The 13,661-nt window shown below is 41.4% G+C and overlaps 1 pseudogene; it reads left to right on the top strand.

The window, feature by feature from the left end:
• The first annotated feature begins 7,819 nt into the window (after window positions 1–7,819).
• LOC115647346 lies at window positions 7,820–7,996 on the top strand (annotated as a pseudogene).
• Window positions 7,997–13,661: the final 5,665 nt, after the last annotated feature.

Below are 13,661 nucleotides of genomic sequence, written 5' to 3'. Positions count from 1 at the left end.
TTCCCTGGGGTGTTCTTATTCCCCTTTTCATAGATTGGCACTATATTTGCCCTTTTCCACTCCTCTGGAATCTCTCCTGTCTTCCACGTCTTTTCAAAGATAATTGCTAATGGCTCAGATATTTCCTCAGTTAGCTCCTTGAGTATTTCACAGCATATTTCATCAGGCCCTTATTTTCACTCATATTAACTACATTAGATGTCCAATCGCTACTAAATTTTGGTGAAAACTGAAACAAAAAGATTGTTCAGCACTTCTGCCATTTCCACATTTTTATTATTGTTTTCCTGCCTTCCCTAAATAATGGCCCTACTCTGTCCTTGGTCGTCTTCTTGCTTCTAATGTATTATCCTCTAGCTAGTTTAATCCCTTTTTGTGCCTTGGCCTTTTTAATTTTGTCCCTACATACTTGTATTATTTATATTCATCCTTTGTAATTTGACCTAGTTTCCACTTTTTGTAGGACTCTTTTTTCGATTTTCAGATCATTGAAGATCTCCTGATTAAGCTAGAGTGGTCTTGTGCCATACTTTCTAGCTTTACTATGCAGTGGGATAGTTTGCTCTTGTCCCCTTATTGTCACTTTGAAAAACTGCCCACTCTCTTGAACTGTTTTTTCCCTTAGACTTGCTTCCCATGGGATCTTACCTAACAACTCCCTGAGTTTGCCACTATCTTTGTGTTGTTTTCCTTTCTATCATTCCTTCTAATCATTAACTCTACCATTTCATGATCACTTTCACCCAAGCTGCTACCCACTTTCAAATTCTCAACCAGTTCCTCCCTATTTGTCAAATCAAATCTAGAACTGCCTCTCCCCTAGTAGCTTTCTCCACTTTCTGAAATAAAAAATTGTTTCCAATACACTCCACGAACTTGTTCGATAATTTGTGCCCTGCTCTATTATTTTCCTAACAGATGACTGGGTAATTGGAAGTCCCCGATCAGCACCAAGTCCTGTACCTTGGATAATTTTGTTATTTTTTTTAAAGCCTCATCCACCTCTTCTTCCTCATCAGGTGGTCTATAGTATATCCCTACAATGACATCACTCTTGTTTTTTACCCTTTTTATCCTTACCCAGAGACTTTCAATGTCTGTCTCCTATTTTCACCTCCAACTCAGTCCAAGTGTGTACATCTTTGATATATGTGGCAACACCTCCTCCCTTTTTCCCCTGCCTATTTTTCCTGAGCAAGCTGTACCCTTCTATGCCAATATTTCAGTCGTGTATTATCCCACCAAATCTCTGTCAACTATATCAGAGTTGTGTTTATGCATTAGCATTTGTAGTTCTTCCTGCTTTATTCCCCATACTTCTCGCATTAGTATATAGATGTCTAAGACATTGATTGATTTCCTTCTTGTCTCTCCCTTATCCCTGCTATAATGGCCCATGCTCTCCCCTGGTTCTGACTCTTCTCCCAAGTCTCCATGTTTTTATTGTGATTATTCTGCATGTATTTAGAAAAAGCCTCTGTTATTTCATTATGAACTCAAATCCATGTAGCCTCCATAGCACATTCATTGTAAGCTGCAGGAGTAATGTCATGGTCAGCAATTGTTTCTGCAATTCTGAGAGAATCTTTTCATTTCATCCATCATCTGAGTACTTTGAGTCAAGCCAAGTGGGTTTTAAATCTTTCTAGTTTTGTTGACAGTTTATATAAGTACTAGCTCTGTTATGACACATAAACTTGCCATTCATCACTCATCAGACTACAATTTCATTTTTATCTAGGCAGCTTCCTCTGGCTTTCTCTTCATTGCATTTCACTTCATTCTCCAGCATGCATATGGCCCTCTAGATAGTATTAATGTCCCACAGCACCTTGCATTCATGGTGGGGATCGGGGACATGCGGGCTTCCTTGCAAGAGAGCTGTGTAATGCAGATCACTTGTCTTGCTTGCTCTGCAATGTATGCCCCCTCTGCCAATTTACAAATGCATTATTCACCATGTTTTATTATAGTTGTTATGATTATGAATCTGCTAAAAGAGAAAATCTGAAGCATAACTTTGTGCCATTCATTTTTCTCTTATGAAGTAAAATTTGCCAGGATCAGGTAATATGAAACACTTGCACACAGTGCTTGAAAGATTATACCTTCCACAAACAGAAGCTGGTCTACTCCCTTTGGGGGGAGGGGTAGCCCAGTGGTTTGAGCATTGGCCTGCTAAACCCAGGGTTGTGAGGTTAATCCTTGTGGGGGCTACTTAGAATCATAGAATATCAGGGTTGGAAGGGACCTCAGGAGGTCATCTAATCCAACCCCCTGCTCAAAGCAGGACCAATTCCCAACTAAATCATCCCAGCCAGGGCTTTGTCAAGCCTGACCTTAAAAACCTCTAAGGAAGGAGATTCCACCACCTCCCTAGGTAACCCATTCCAGTGCTTCACCACTCTCTGAGTAAAAAAGTTTTTTTTCCTAATATCCAACCTAAACCTCCCCCACTGCAACTTGAAACCATTACTCTTTGTTCTGTCATCTGCTACCACTGAGAACAGTCTAGCTCCATCCTCGGAACCCCCTTTTAGGTAGTTGAAAGCAGCTATCAAATCCCCCCTCATTCTTCTCTTCCGCAGCCTAAACAATCCCAGTTTCCTCAGCCTCTCCTCATAAATCATGTGCTCCAGCCCCCTAATCATTTTTGTTGCCCTCTGCTGGACACTTTCCAATTTTTCCACATCCTTCTTGTAGTGTGGGGTCCAAAACTGGACACAGTACTCCAGATGAAGCCTTACCAATGTTGAATAGAGGGGAATGATCACATCCCTCGATCTGCTGGCAATGCCCCTACTTATACAGCCCAAAATGCCATTAGCCTTCTTGGCAACAAGGGCACACTGTTGACTCATATCCAGCTTTTCGTCCACTGTAACCCCTAGATCCTTTTCTGCAGAACTGCTGCCTAGCCACTCGGTCCCTAGTCTGTAGCAGCGAATGGGATTCTTCTGTCCTAAGTGCAGAACTCTGCATTTGTCCTTGTTGAACTTCATCAGGTTTCTTTTGGCCCAGTCCTCTAATTTGTCTAGGCCCTTCTGTATCCTGTCCCTACCCTCCAGCGTATCTACCCCTCCTCCCAGTTTAGTGTCATCTGCAAACTTGCTGAGAGTGCAGTCCATGCCATCCTCCAGATCGTTAATGAAGATATTGAACAAAACCGGCCCCAGGACCGACCCTTGGGGCACTCCACTTGAAACCGGCTGCCAGCTAGAGATGGAGCCATTGATCACTACCCGCTGAGCCTGACAATCTAGCCAGCTTTCTATCCATTTTATAGTCCATTCATCCAGACCATACTTCTTTAACTTGCTGGCAAGAATACTGTGGGAGACCGTATCAAAAGCTTTGCTAAAGTCAAGGAATAACACATCCACTGCTTTCTCCTCATCCACAGACCCAGTTATCTCCTCATAGAAGGCAATGAGGTTAGTCAGGCATGACTTGCCCTTGGTAAATCCGTGCTGACTGTTCCTGATCACTTTCTTCTCCTCTAAGTGCTTCAGAATTGATTACTTGAGGACCTGCTCCATGATTTTTCCAGGGACTGAGGTGAGGCTGACTGGCCTGTACTTCCCCAGAGCCTCCTTCTTCCCTTTTTTGAAGATGGGCACTACAGTAGCCTTTTTCCAGCCATCTGGGAACTCCCCCATTCGCTATGAGTTTTCAAAGATAATGGCCAGTGGCTCTGCAATCACATCCGCCAACTCCTTTAGCACCCTCGGATGTAGCGCCTCCGGCCCAATGGACTTGTGCTCGTCCAGTTTTTCTAAATAGTCCTGAACCACATCTTTCTCCACGGAGGGCTGGTCTCCTTCTCCCTATACTGTGCTGTCCAGTGCAGCAGTCTGGGAGCTGACCTTGTCTGTGAAGACAGAGGCAAAAAAATCATTGAGTACATTAGCTTTTTCCACATCCTCTGTCACTAGGTTGCCTCCATCATTCAGTAAGGGGCCCACACTTTCCTTGACTGACTTCTTGTTGCTAACATACTTGAAGAAACCTGTCTTAGGGATCTAGGGCAAAATCAGTACTTGGTCCTGCTAATGAAGGCAGGGGGCTGGACTTAATGACCTTTAATGTTCCCTTCCAGTTCTATGAGAGAGCTTTTACTGTTTATATATGGAGATATACCTATTACATCACCTAGAATATTTTATAAGAACGGCCATACCGGGTCAGCCCAAAGGTCCATCTAGCCCAGTATCCTGTCTACCGATAGTGGCCAATGCCAGGTGCCCCAGAGGGAGTGAACCTAACAGGGAATGATCAAGTGATCTCTCTCCTGCCATCTATCTCCATCCTCTGACAAACAGAGGCTAGGGACACCATTCCTTACCCATCCTGGCTAATAGCCATTTATGGACTTCACCACCATGAATTTTTCCAGTTCCCTTTTAAACGCTGTTATAGTCAACATGTTATATCATATATAAAACATCTTTTACATTTTTATATATAAACTTAAATAATCCATCCTCTGAAAAGCCGCTGTGAGCTAAGTAGGTATTTATTATCATGCCAGTTTTACTGATGGAGAAACTCAGATACAGAGGTTAAGCATATACAGTAACTGTAATATAGTAAGATGTAATGGAAGTTAGGTGCCTACATACTTTTGAGGGTCTGAGCCTAAATTACTTATTTCTGCTGGTCGGGAATTTTATGTTTAAATAATTTTCCAATAGATAATGTATTTTCCAGAAAATCAAATTTTTTCATGGGGAAATATCAATATTTTTGCTGAAAATTTTTCATTTTCTGCTTTGAAAATCTAAATGATTTTTTTTGTTTTGGGTTCGTTTGACACAAATCAGGATATTTCATTTTGTTGCTCTGACCCCCAAATGTCTTGTTTCAGATAAGTTTCATAGACCACTACACCGCAGTTCCCTATCAGTGCATTGCCTTATGGGAGTTGAAGTTCACACCCTCATTCTCGTCCTATGGGCCAAGCACCTTGAAGGATTGCATTTCCTATAATGCAATGTAGATTTTCTTCTGACCAATCTCTTCATAGTGTATCAAGGGGGTCACATGACTCTGGATGCATCATTGGAGATGTAGTCTGGTCAGAGACCCTAGCTCAAAGGAGAGTATGGCAGCATCAGGCTCCCCAACTATTACTTCCATTAAACAATGGGATAGTGCACTTTAATGTTGAAGTGACTTGAAACAAAGTGTTTCAGGTCATTTCAACACCCCCTCCCAAAAAAAACACTTAAATTTCAGGAATGTCTAAATGCTTCATTTTGATTGAAAGTGTTGAAATGAAACATTTTGACATTTCCAAACTGAAATTTCTGTTCCATGAAAACTTTGGAAATTTCCATTTTTCTTCCTGATTTGGGATGAAAACAGATGATGAAATGTCAACATTTCCCACAGATTAGAAATCCCAAATTTCACTCATCTTTAATACTTCTGCATGGCCACACAGTGAGTCAATGTCAGTCAGGACTATTCTTATTCCCTATTATTATTTGTATTCCTATCACAGGAGTCCCAGTCCTGCACCAGGACCCTATTGTGCTAGGTGCTGCACAAACACAGAGCAAAAAATGGGCTCTGCCCCAAACAGATTACAATTTAAGGAGAAGACAAGAGACAGATGCATACAGGCAGATGTGGGAGTACAAGGAAACAAGTAATTCCTGTCTCCAAAGTCTCTGCAAAGGCCAAATCAGTCACAATGTGTTTCTCTGCAGTGATGATTATTAAACATCAGATTATTAGTGTTATATAATAGAACTGATATCAAGTACCTGATTTCAAACAGATGAAATTTGAACATGGTTTATGATCAGAATATTATCTTGTTAAAAGCATGTGCCGACTCTTTGTGAGAAAATTCTTATGGGAAACACAATCATAGGTCATACAGCAGATCACCCAAGAAGAGCATAATGTCTGTCAAGAAGCATGACAGTCATTCACAGATAGAGTTGCTGAAGACATCCACAGTTATGTAAAAGGCACATTACCTAGGAATTGAGATATGGCTAATGAAATGTCTCAAAAGTAGCAAACCTTTAAGGAAGCATTATTGCCAATATTTTTCTGCAAAAGAAATATCCTTCTAATTAGTTTATACACATTCTAATACAATTATCCATTGGGAAAAAATTCTGTGGATTAGAATGACAACAGTGGGACAATATAGAAAGTAATAAAATTATACAACAAAATCCACTTCTCTGGATTAATGTGCAGTAATGCCCAGCTGAACGGTATACATGGAGCTCACACGTGAATCATGCTGCACAGTGCATGTGGAGCGCACTAACTGTAACTTACAACTGGTAATCCCCGCTCTGTGCCAAGCCTTCCTGTTTCCCAGGCTTCCTGCGGCTGGGAAGACCTCACATATTTGTTAATTGCAAGCAAAATAGATCTTTCTTTGTGAGCATGCCAAGGATACAGCAAGGCTGGGTTTTTGTGCATTAAGGCCATTGGGTCTGCCAAATGGTGGTCAGACAGTGCACCTAGGAAAGAGACCCATCTGAAAATGTTGGACTAACTATCTCTCCATCCGGTATTTACATGCCCCACCCTCATCACCATAATGTCTGAGCACCTCCCATGTGCGAAGATGACAGAGTTCTTTCTTCCTTTCCTGCCACCAAGGTGCAGAATTAGGACTTACTTTTTTTTTTTTAAATGAATGAATGAATTAGTGTCCATTAGAGCCGGGAAAATATTTTTGGATGAAACTTTTTTTTCCAAAAAAATGCACATTAAGTTCAACCAAAACGTTTTGCAAATTTGTGTTCATTTTGGCAAGTTGTTTCAGCCAGAAAATGTGTTTTGGCAACATTGTGCTAGATTCACAAAACTGAGGAGGATGAGGCAGGCCCATTTTGACACTGTTTTAGATGGTGTCAAAGATAATGATCCTTTTGGGGAAAAGAGAAGTTGTTAGTTGAGATGAGCTGGAGCTGTTGCTGTTGAAGTTCTTGTTTCATCTCAAGTGGGGTCTGGGATTCAGCTGGAGCTGGTAGGAGTAACTTTCTCATCTGCTTCCCTCTTCAGCCGTGACCGGTTAGGTCATCTCTCAGGGTTAGAACAGCAAAGGCCTGGGGTCCCAGGAGGTGGTGGGGGTGGCAGGCATGATGGTAAAGCTTGCTTCAGCAGCTTCCGTCTGTTCTTCCTCCCTCTCTGGTCTTTCTTTAAAGACCCAGAAAGGGAATGATGGGTGAAATAGCCTATCCCCTTATTATTTTGCCCTCCAAGTAGGCCTAATATCTGACACACCAATTTTGGTTCATTAATCTCCGATTCCACAGTGTCTGATTTTTACTGAGCATAATTTCAACATAGGCCTTGAATTATATCAACATGGACTTTTTATTTGGACTAATTTAATCTGTCTGGTTCTTCTGCAACTGTTTATAATCATTACTGAAAGCCACTTGACTGTCTTTGTTAGAATTTATTATAGGTTAGTCTAATATTTTATGAACTTTCATATACTGCTTACAATTAGCAGGGATGGCCCACAACATTTTGGCACTTGAGGTGGGGAGCTCAAATGTTGCCTCCATACCTCCTCACTTGGGCCAAAACTTTGAAAGGTCTCAATTCTGCCTTCTTCCTGTTCTACTCCTCTCATGATACTGCTCTGCTACCTACCCCAATAAAGGAGAACTAGCAACTTAAAATGCCTTGTTCAGAAATTTTAAGTAACACTTAACTTTCAAATGCCTGAACACCAAGTGTAACTTTTCTTGTCTGCATAGTAAACACTGGCATTTTTAGCTGTTTGAATAATCAAAGTGATGCTTTCCGTGCCTTCTTGGTTGCAAAGATTTGAACCACTTCTTGGCTCCTTGGAGCTAAGATCAAAGTGTAGTGTCTGGTCTTATCAGTTTAATATCTGATATGTCCTTTATTTGAGGACTATGTATTAAATTGATTTTTGAAACCAGGGATGGAATAGGAGCATGCATTGACCTGGTATTGCAGTGCCTCCAGGAATAGTTGAGGGGAGGGATAGCTTAGTGGTTTGAGTATCAGCCTCCTAAATCCAGGGTTATGAATTCAATCCTTGAGGGGGTCATTTAGGGTTTTGGGGCAAAAATCTGTCTGTGGGGATTGGTCCTGCTTTGTAGTACTGGGTTAGACTGGATGATCTTCTGAGGTCCCTTCAAACCCTAATATTCTAAGGTCCACAGTCTGGGCCAGCTCATGCTCTGTTGAGATGGTTGCAAGGCTGAGTAACCTCTCCTGTGTCATTGTGGAGCATAGATATGTGTTTATTAACTTCAGCTTGGAGAAGCTGCATTCTCCACTGGCAGCTGTTACAAGTAGTGTTAGAAATATGTGCAGAGCAACAAAAGCATTTAGAAAGAGGGTGGTCATCTTATTTGTGCACATATACTCCAAAACAGCCTTTGGAGTTGATCCTGCTGAAATGTATCTTGAAAAGGGTTTCAGTTAATCACCTAAATCACTCACATCAATATTGCACATGTCATCATGCATCATCACTGTCTCTAGTGCCCTGCATTGCTGGTATAGGTCTTCTGATGGTATAGTGAGGAGTTTTGGAATATCATACAACATCCCAAATATACTGCTGTGTTACTTAAGCTGCATGAAACATTCAACTGACTGTATTGCACAATCTAGCACCTGATTAAATAAATTCAACTTTGAATTGTTGTTTGGGGTCCCTTATGGGATTATCCCGTGCCTCGTAATCAAACTGTAATTTTCTTTGGTGACTCTTGTATTCTTGAATGACTGGGAAAATAGTTTCCATGTGAAGTTCCTCTGCCAACTTCTGTGCACTCCTCAGAACATTTTGAAATCCCTCATCTGACTGGTAAGACTGTAGGTATGAGTTTGCTTTGTCCAGTTGTTCCATTGCTCCATATATATTAAGGCCAACACCTTGGAGTCTCTTGCTTACAACATTTATTTCAAACAGTATTTCATGCCACAGCACTAAGCCACACGGAAATTTGAAGTTGTGTATGTTTCTGGTGATCCCATTTCCCACTGCCACTGTTCTCCATAATGGCAACTATGGCATCATCTATCTTCCCAATTTGGTGTTTGATAGGCTTTATCACCTCCACTCGACTTTCCCATCATGTGGCACTCAGTGGTTTCAGTGTCAAAGAGGATGTTCCCAGATGTTGCTTCAAAATTTGCCATCAATGAGTTGATGCAGAGAAAAATACATCGATGCTTTGAATTACATTAAAAAATTCAGTAGCCTCACTAGAAGCTGATACTACATCACTGACCACCAAGTTCAATGAATGAGAACGGCACGGGACTAAAAAAGCTTGAGGGTTTAACTCTCAGATCCATGTTCACTTTTTTTTTGCAACAGCTTTACACTGACTCATATTTAGCTTGTGATCCACTGTGACCCTCAGATCCCTTTCCGCAGTACTCCTTCCTAGGCAGTCATTTCCCATTCTGTATGTGTGCAACTGATTGTTCCTTCCTAAGTGGAGTACTTTGCATTTGTCCTTACTGAATTTCATCCTATTTACTTCAGATCATTTTGAATTTTAATCCTATTCTCCAAAGCACTTATAACTCCTCCCAGCTTGGTATCACCCGCAAACTTTATAAGTGTACTCTCAATGCCATTATCTAAATCACTGATGAAGATATTGAACTGAACCAGACCCAGAACTGATCCCTGCGGGACCCCACTCGTTATGCCCTTACAACATGACTGTGGACCATTGATAACTAATCTCTGGGTCCACAGTGCACCAGTTATGCACCCACCTTATAATTGCTCCATCTAGCTTGTATTTCTCTAGTTTGTTTATGAGAGGGTCATGCGAGAAGTATCAAAAGCCTTACTAAAGTCAAGATATATCACATCTACTGCTTCCCCCCCATCTACACAGTTTGTTACCCTGTCAAAGAAAGCTATCAGGTTGGTTTGACACAATTTATTCTTGACAAGTCCATGCTGACTGTTACTTATTTTATTATCTTCTAGGTGTTTGCAAATTGATTATTTGCTCCATTATCTTTCTGGGTATAGAAGTTGTGATAAATGAAGGGGGAGGAGGGATTAGCTCCCTTTGATCGATACCCAGCTAGCCAGTTAATTGTAAAATCCCTCTTGGTCTGTTCTCTGCTTGGTTTACCTGGAAAGGGTTAACAAGCCCACAGGTAAAAGAAAAGGAGTGGGCACCTGACCAAAAGAGCCAATGGGAAGGTAGAACTTTTTAAAAATGAGAAAGAAACTTTCCCTTTGTCTGTTCTCTGCGCTGCAGGAATGGAGCAGCAATGCTGCATAAGGCTTGAACCAGGTATGAAAATTCATCTTCTATACCTAGAAGAAATTATTTGGATAGAGAATGTTTTAGTTAGACACAATCAGGTTTATTTTTTATTTTGGCTTATGGATCTTCTCTGTGCTAACCCAGATGCTTTTGTTTGTTTGTAACCTTTCAGCTGAATCCCCAAGAAAGCTAGTTTGGGTGCTTAATTTTTGGAATTGCTCTTTAAAATCCAGATGCATTTTTTTCCTTTTTGTTTTTAATAAAATTTACCTTTTTAAAGAAAAGAAAAGGACTGGATTTTTGGAGTTCTAAGAGGTTTGTGCATGTTGTTTGATTAGCTGGTAGCGACAGCTAAGACAGCTAATTTCTTTTGTTTTCTTTCTCAGCTCTTCTCCGGACGTGTGTGTGTGTGAGAAAGGGCTTGAGGGTACCCCACGGGGAGCAATTCCCAAGTGCTCCAACCCAAGGTCAGAGAAAAGCTGTAACCTTGGGAGTTTAATACAAGCTTGGAGTGGCAAGTATTTATTTTCAAAATCCTCGTGGGCTCCCACTTCTGCACTTGGAGTGACAGTGTAGAGATTCAGCCTTGACAGAAGTTAAGCTGACTGGTCTTTAATTCCCTGGGATATCCTTATTTCCCTTTTTATAGATGGGCGCTATATTTGCCCTTTTCCAGTCTTCTGGGATGTCTCCCGTCTTCCATGACTTTTCAAAGATAATTGCTAATGGCTCAGATATCTCCTCAGTCAGCTCCTTGAATATTCTAGGATGCATTTCATCAGGCCCTGGTGATCTGAAGGCCTCTAACTTGTCTTAAGTAACTTTTGACTTGTTCTTTCCCTGTTTTAGACTCTTATCCTACCTCATTTTCATTGGCATTCACTATGTTAGATGTCCAATCGCCACCAACCAACCAATATCACTTTTCACAACACACATACTAGCCCAGACTTCTCAGCAGACTTGCTAACTAGCTAGTAAATCTGCTGTGAAGTCTGCGCTATTAGTTCCCAAGGCTCAGCCGTGGCACAAATCGAGCACTGGATAGGGGACCAAGGGAGACAGCGGGAGCCATGCGTGATTGGGGGTGGTGATGGTGGTGGTGAGCCCTGCTGCACCTGGGAAGGTGGGTTGGAAACTCACCACCCATGTGAAGCACAATGCTGGAGGAGCACATGTCTCCAGAGGTGGCACAAGGCACTGGCCCCTACTGGTGGACCCAGTAACCAACACCAAGGCAGCACATCCAGGAGCAACATGGAGGGGAAGGGCCAATGCCAATTCCACCCCACCCCACCCCACCCTTTCACCACCGAAGAGACTGTCATAACCACAAGAAGAGTCACTGGTGGCCACATTTGAGAAATGCTGATTTATTCTACCTAGTGAACGTTCTCTGGCCTATTTATATGAAGGGAGCAAGAATCTTTTGTGGTTCACACATCTAGCTGGAACTCCAGCTAAAACCCAAGAAGTGTGAAGGAAGATCATATCCACAGATATTATTTGAGTTAAAAGCCAGTTAGAAGCCTGTCTACCTTACGCAGTCATTCTTTGGGAAAGAAGGAATAATGTGCACAGACAAAGCAGGAGACAATGGAATTGCCACACATCTCAGAGAACTGCCATGTCTGGGTGAAAGTTTCCTACACACTAGTAGACCAAATATTTCTGTACATATTTTAGGATGCTGCATGTTGCTTTAGAATGTAGTGGTTAGCCACAAGTCTCTGCCAGTAGCCACATTGCATGGTTGAGTACAGACCTGAAACAATTTAATTAAAGCTGTTCGGAAATTTTTTGATGCTACTTTTTTTTTTGGTCAGGAAACGCTGATTAGTTGAAATTGAAACATTTCCAATTAAACTTTTCATGTTGAGGATGAAATTTCTCATCAAAATGAGAGTGAGACCCCAGAATTGCAAATAGCTCACTGGCTAGAGTATGCACAGTGGATGTGGACAACCCCTATTCAAGCCGTGCTCTGCTAGATTTATGGCAGTGGCTTAAATTTGGGTCTCTTACATCCCAGCAAGTGCTTTTGCCAGTGGACTATTGGTTATTTTGGATGCTCTCTCTTTTCTCTTTCTCTTTTTTGTTCCATATTTTTGTTCCATATTGGAACAAAAACAAATTTCAAAACCTCAAAGCTTTTTCGCAACTTGAAATTCTTGTTTTCTGGGAAGTCTTCACTTTAATTAGTTCATAATAAGGGAAACAGTTGCTTTGTGTGTTAAGAATCTAGGGCAAATAGCTGCAGTTTGATTTGTATGTAACTGCATATATCATGCATGGCTGGCATTAATGAATGACACTTGGGGAAAAATACAGTTTTGAAGCGCAGGCTCCATGGATTAACAAGGGCCAATTTAAAGGTATGTATTTCCCTAAGCACCACAGATAATCTATAAGCAGCTGGAGGGAAAAAAACATCCTTTATTGGCCTGAAGATGCGTATTAGCTGTATTAGATCACAAACTGATACATTATATTTACATTCAAGGCTTTGGAATAACTTTTTGAATAGCATGAATATTATTTAGTATTTGTAGTGAGGTGGTGCCCAAAGCTCCCAAACAGGATAAGGACTGTGCTATAAATGGTTAAATTTCAGTGGGACATTTAAACTTGCTACTATCCTGCAAGATGCTATGCAGTGTCATGCTTCCTATGGATTCTCTCATAAACACATAGGGCCAGGTTGATTCTTACACTTGGGAAGGTGCCAGCATAGAGACTTAAGGGAAGTGGCAAGAATCTTTTCTGTTTAGGGACAGCCAGGACTTGCTGTCACCCATTGCTGCAGGCTAAAGCAGCCAATGTTTCAATTGACCCTACAGCTCTTGTAGGGGCACAGAATTGCACAAATCAGTTCTGTTCATTAGCAATACGTGGTACCAAAAGTTGGCCGAGTTGTAGGAAAGATCTTTACTGAGCATGAACAGAAGTCAGTGTTACATGCTAAGAGGCTTGTTTGTCTGGCTACAGCATGGCCCCAGGTTGTTTAACCGGGCCCCAGATATCACACTGAAATAGGTCCCTCCTGAAACCTGATACTTTCTCCAGTTCCACTCATACTACAAGTCCTGGTGGCAACCCATCCCTCTTCTGGCCTGTACCAGAATGTTCCCTGTACATCCAATGTTGGCCAGGACTAGGTGCATCAGAGGAAGTAGCAAGAAACCTGTAGTAGACAGTTACGGGGTAAGCTGCTGTGACATTTCACTCCATATTCTTTATGAAAATATGCTTATGATATGAATGACATAACTGAGATGTACTTTATGCAAGATGGCTCATGAGATCGTTGGAAAGGTTATGATTTACTGGATGTGATTATCCAATTTGTATGCCTGCATCATTTCTGTATCTAAAGTTAGGAATATTTACTAT

The sequence above is a fragment of the Gopherus evgoodei genome, chromosome 2 (assembly GCF_007399415.2).
Source record: "Gopherus evgoodei ecotype Sinaloan lineage chromosome 2, rGopEvg1_v1.p, whole genome shotgun sequence".
NCBI lineage: Eukaryota > Metazoa > Chordata > Testudines > Testudinidae > Gopherus > Gopherus evgoodei.
The sequence above is the reverse complement of the archived record's forward strand: the minus strand, read 5'-3'. Positions and strand labels throughout refer to the sequence as shown.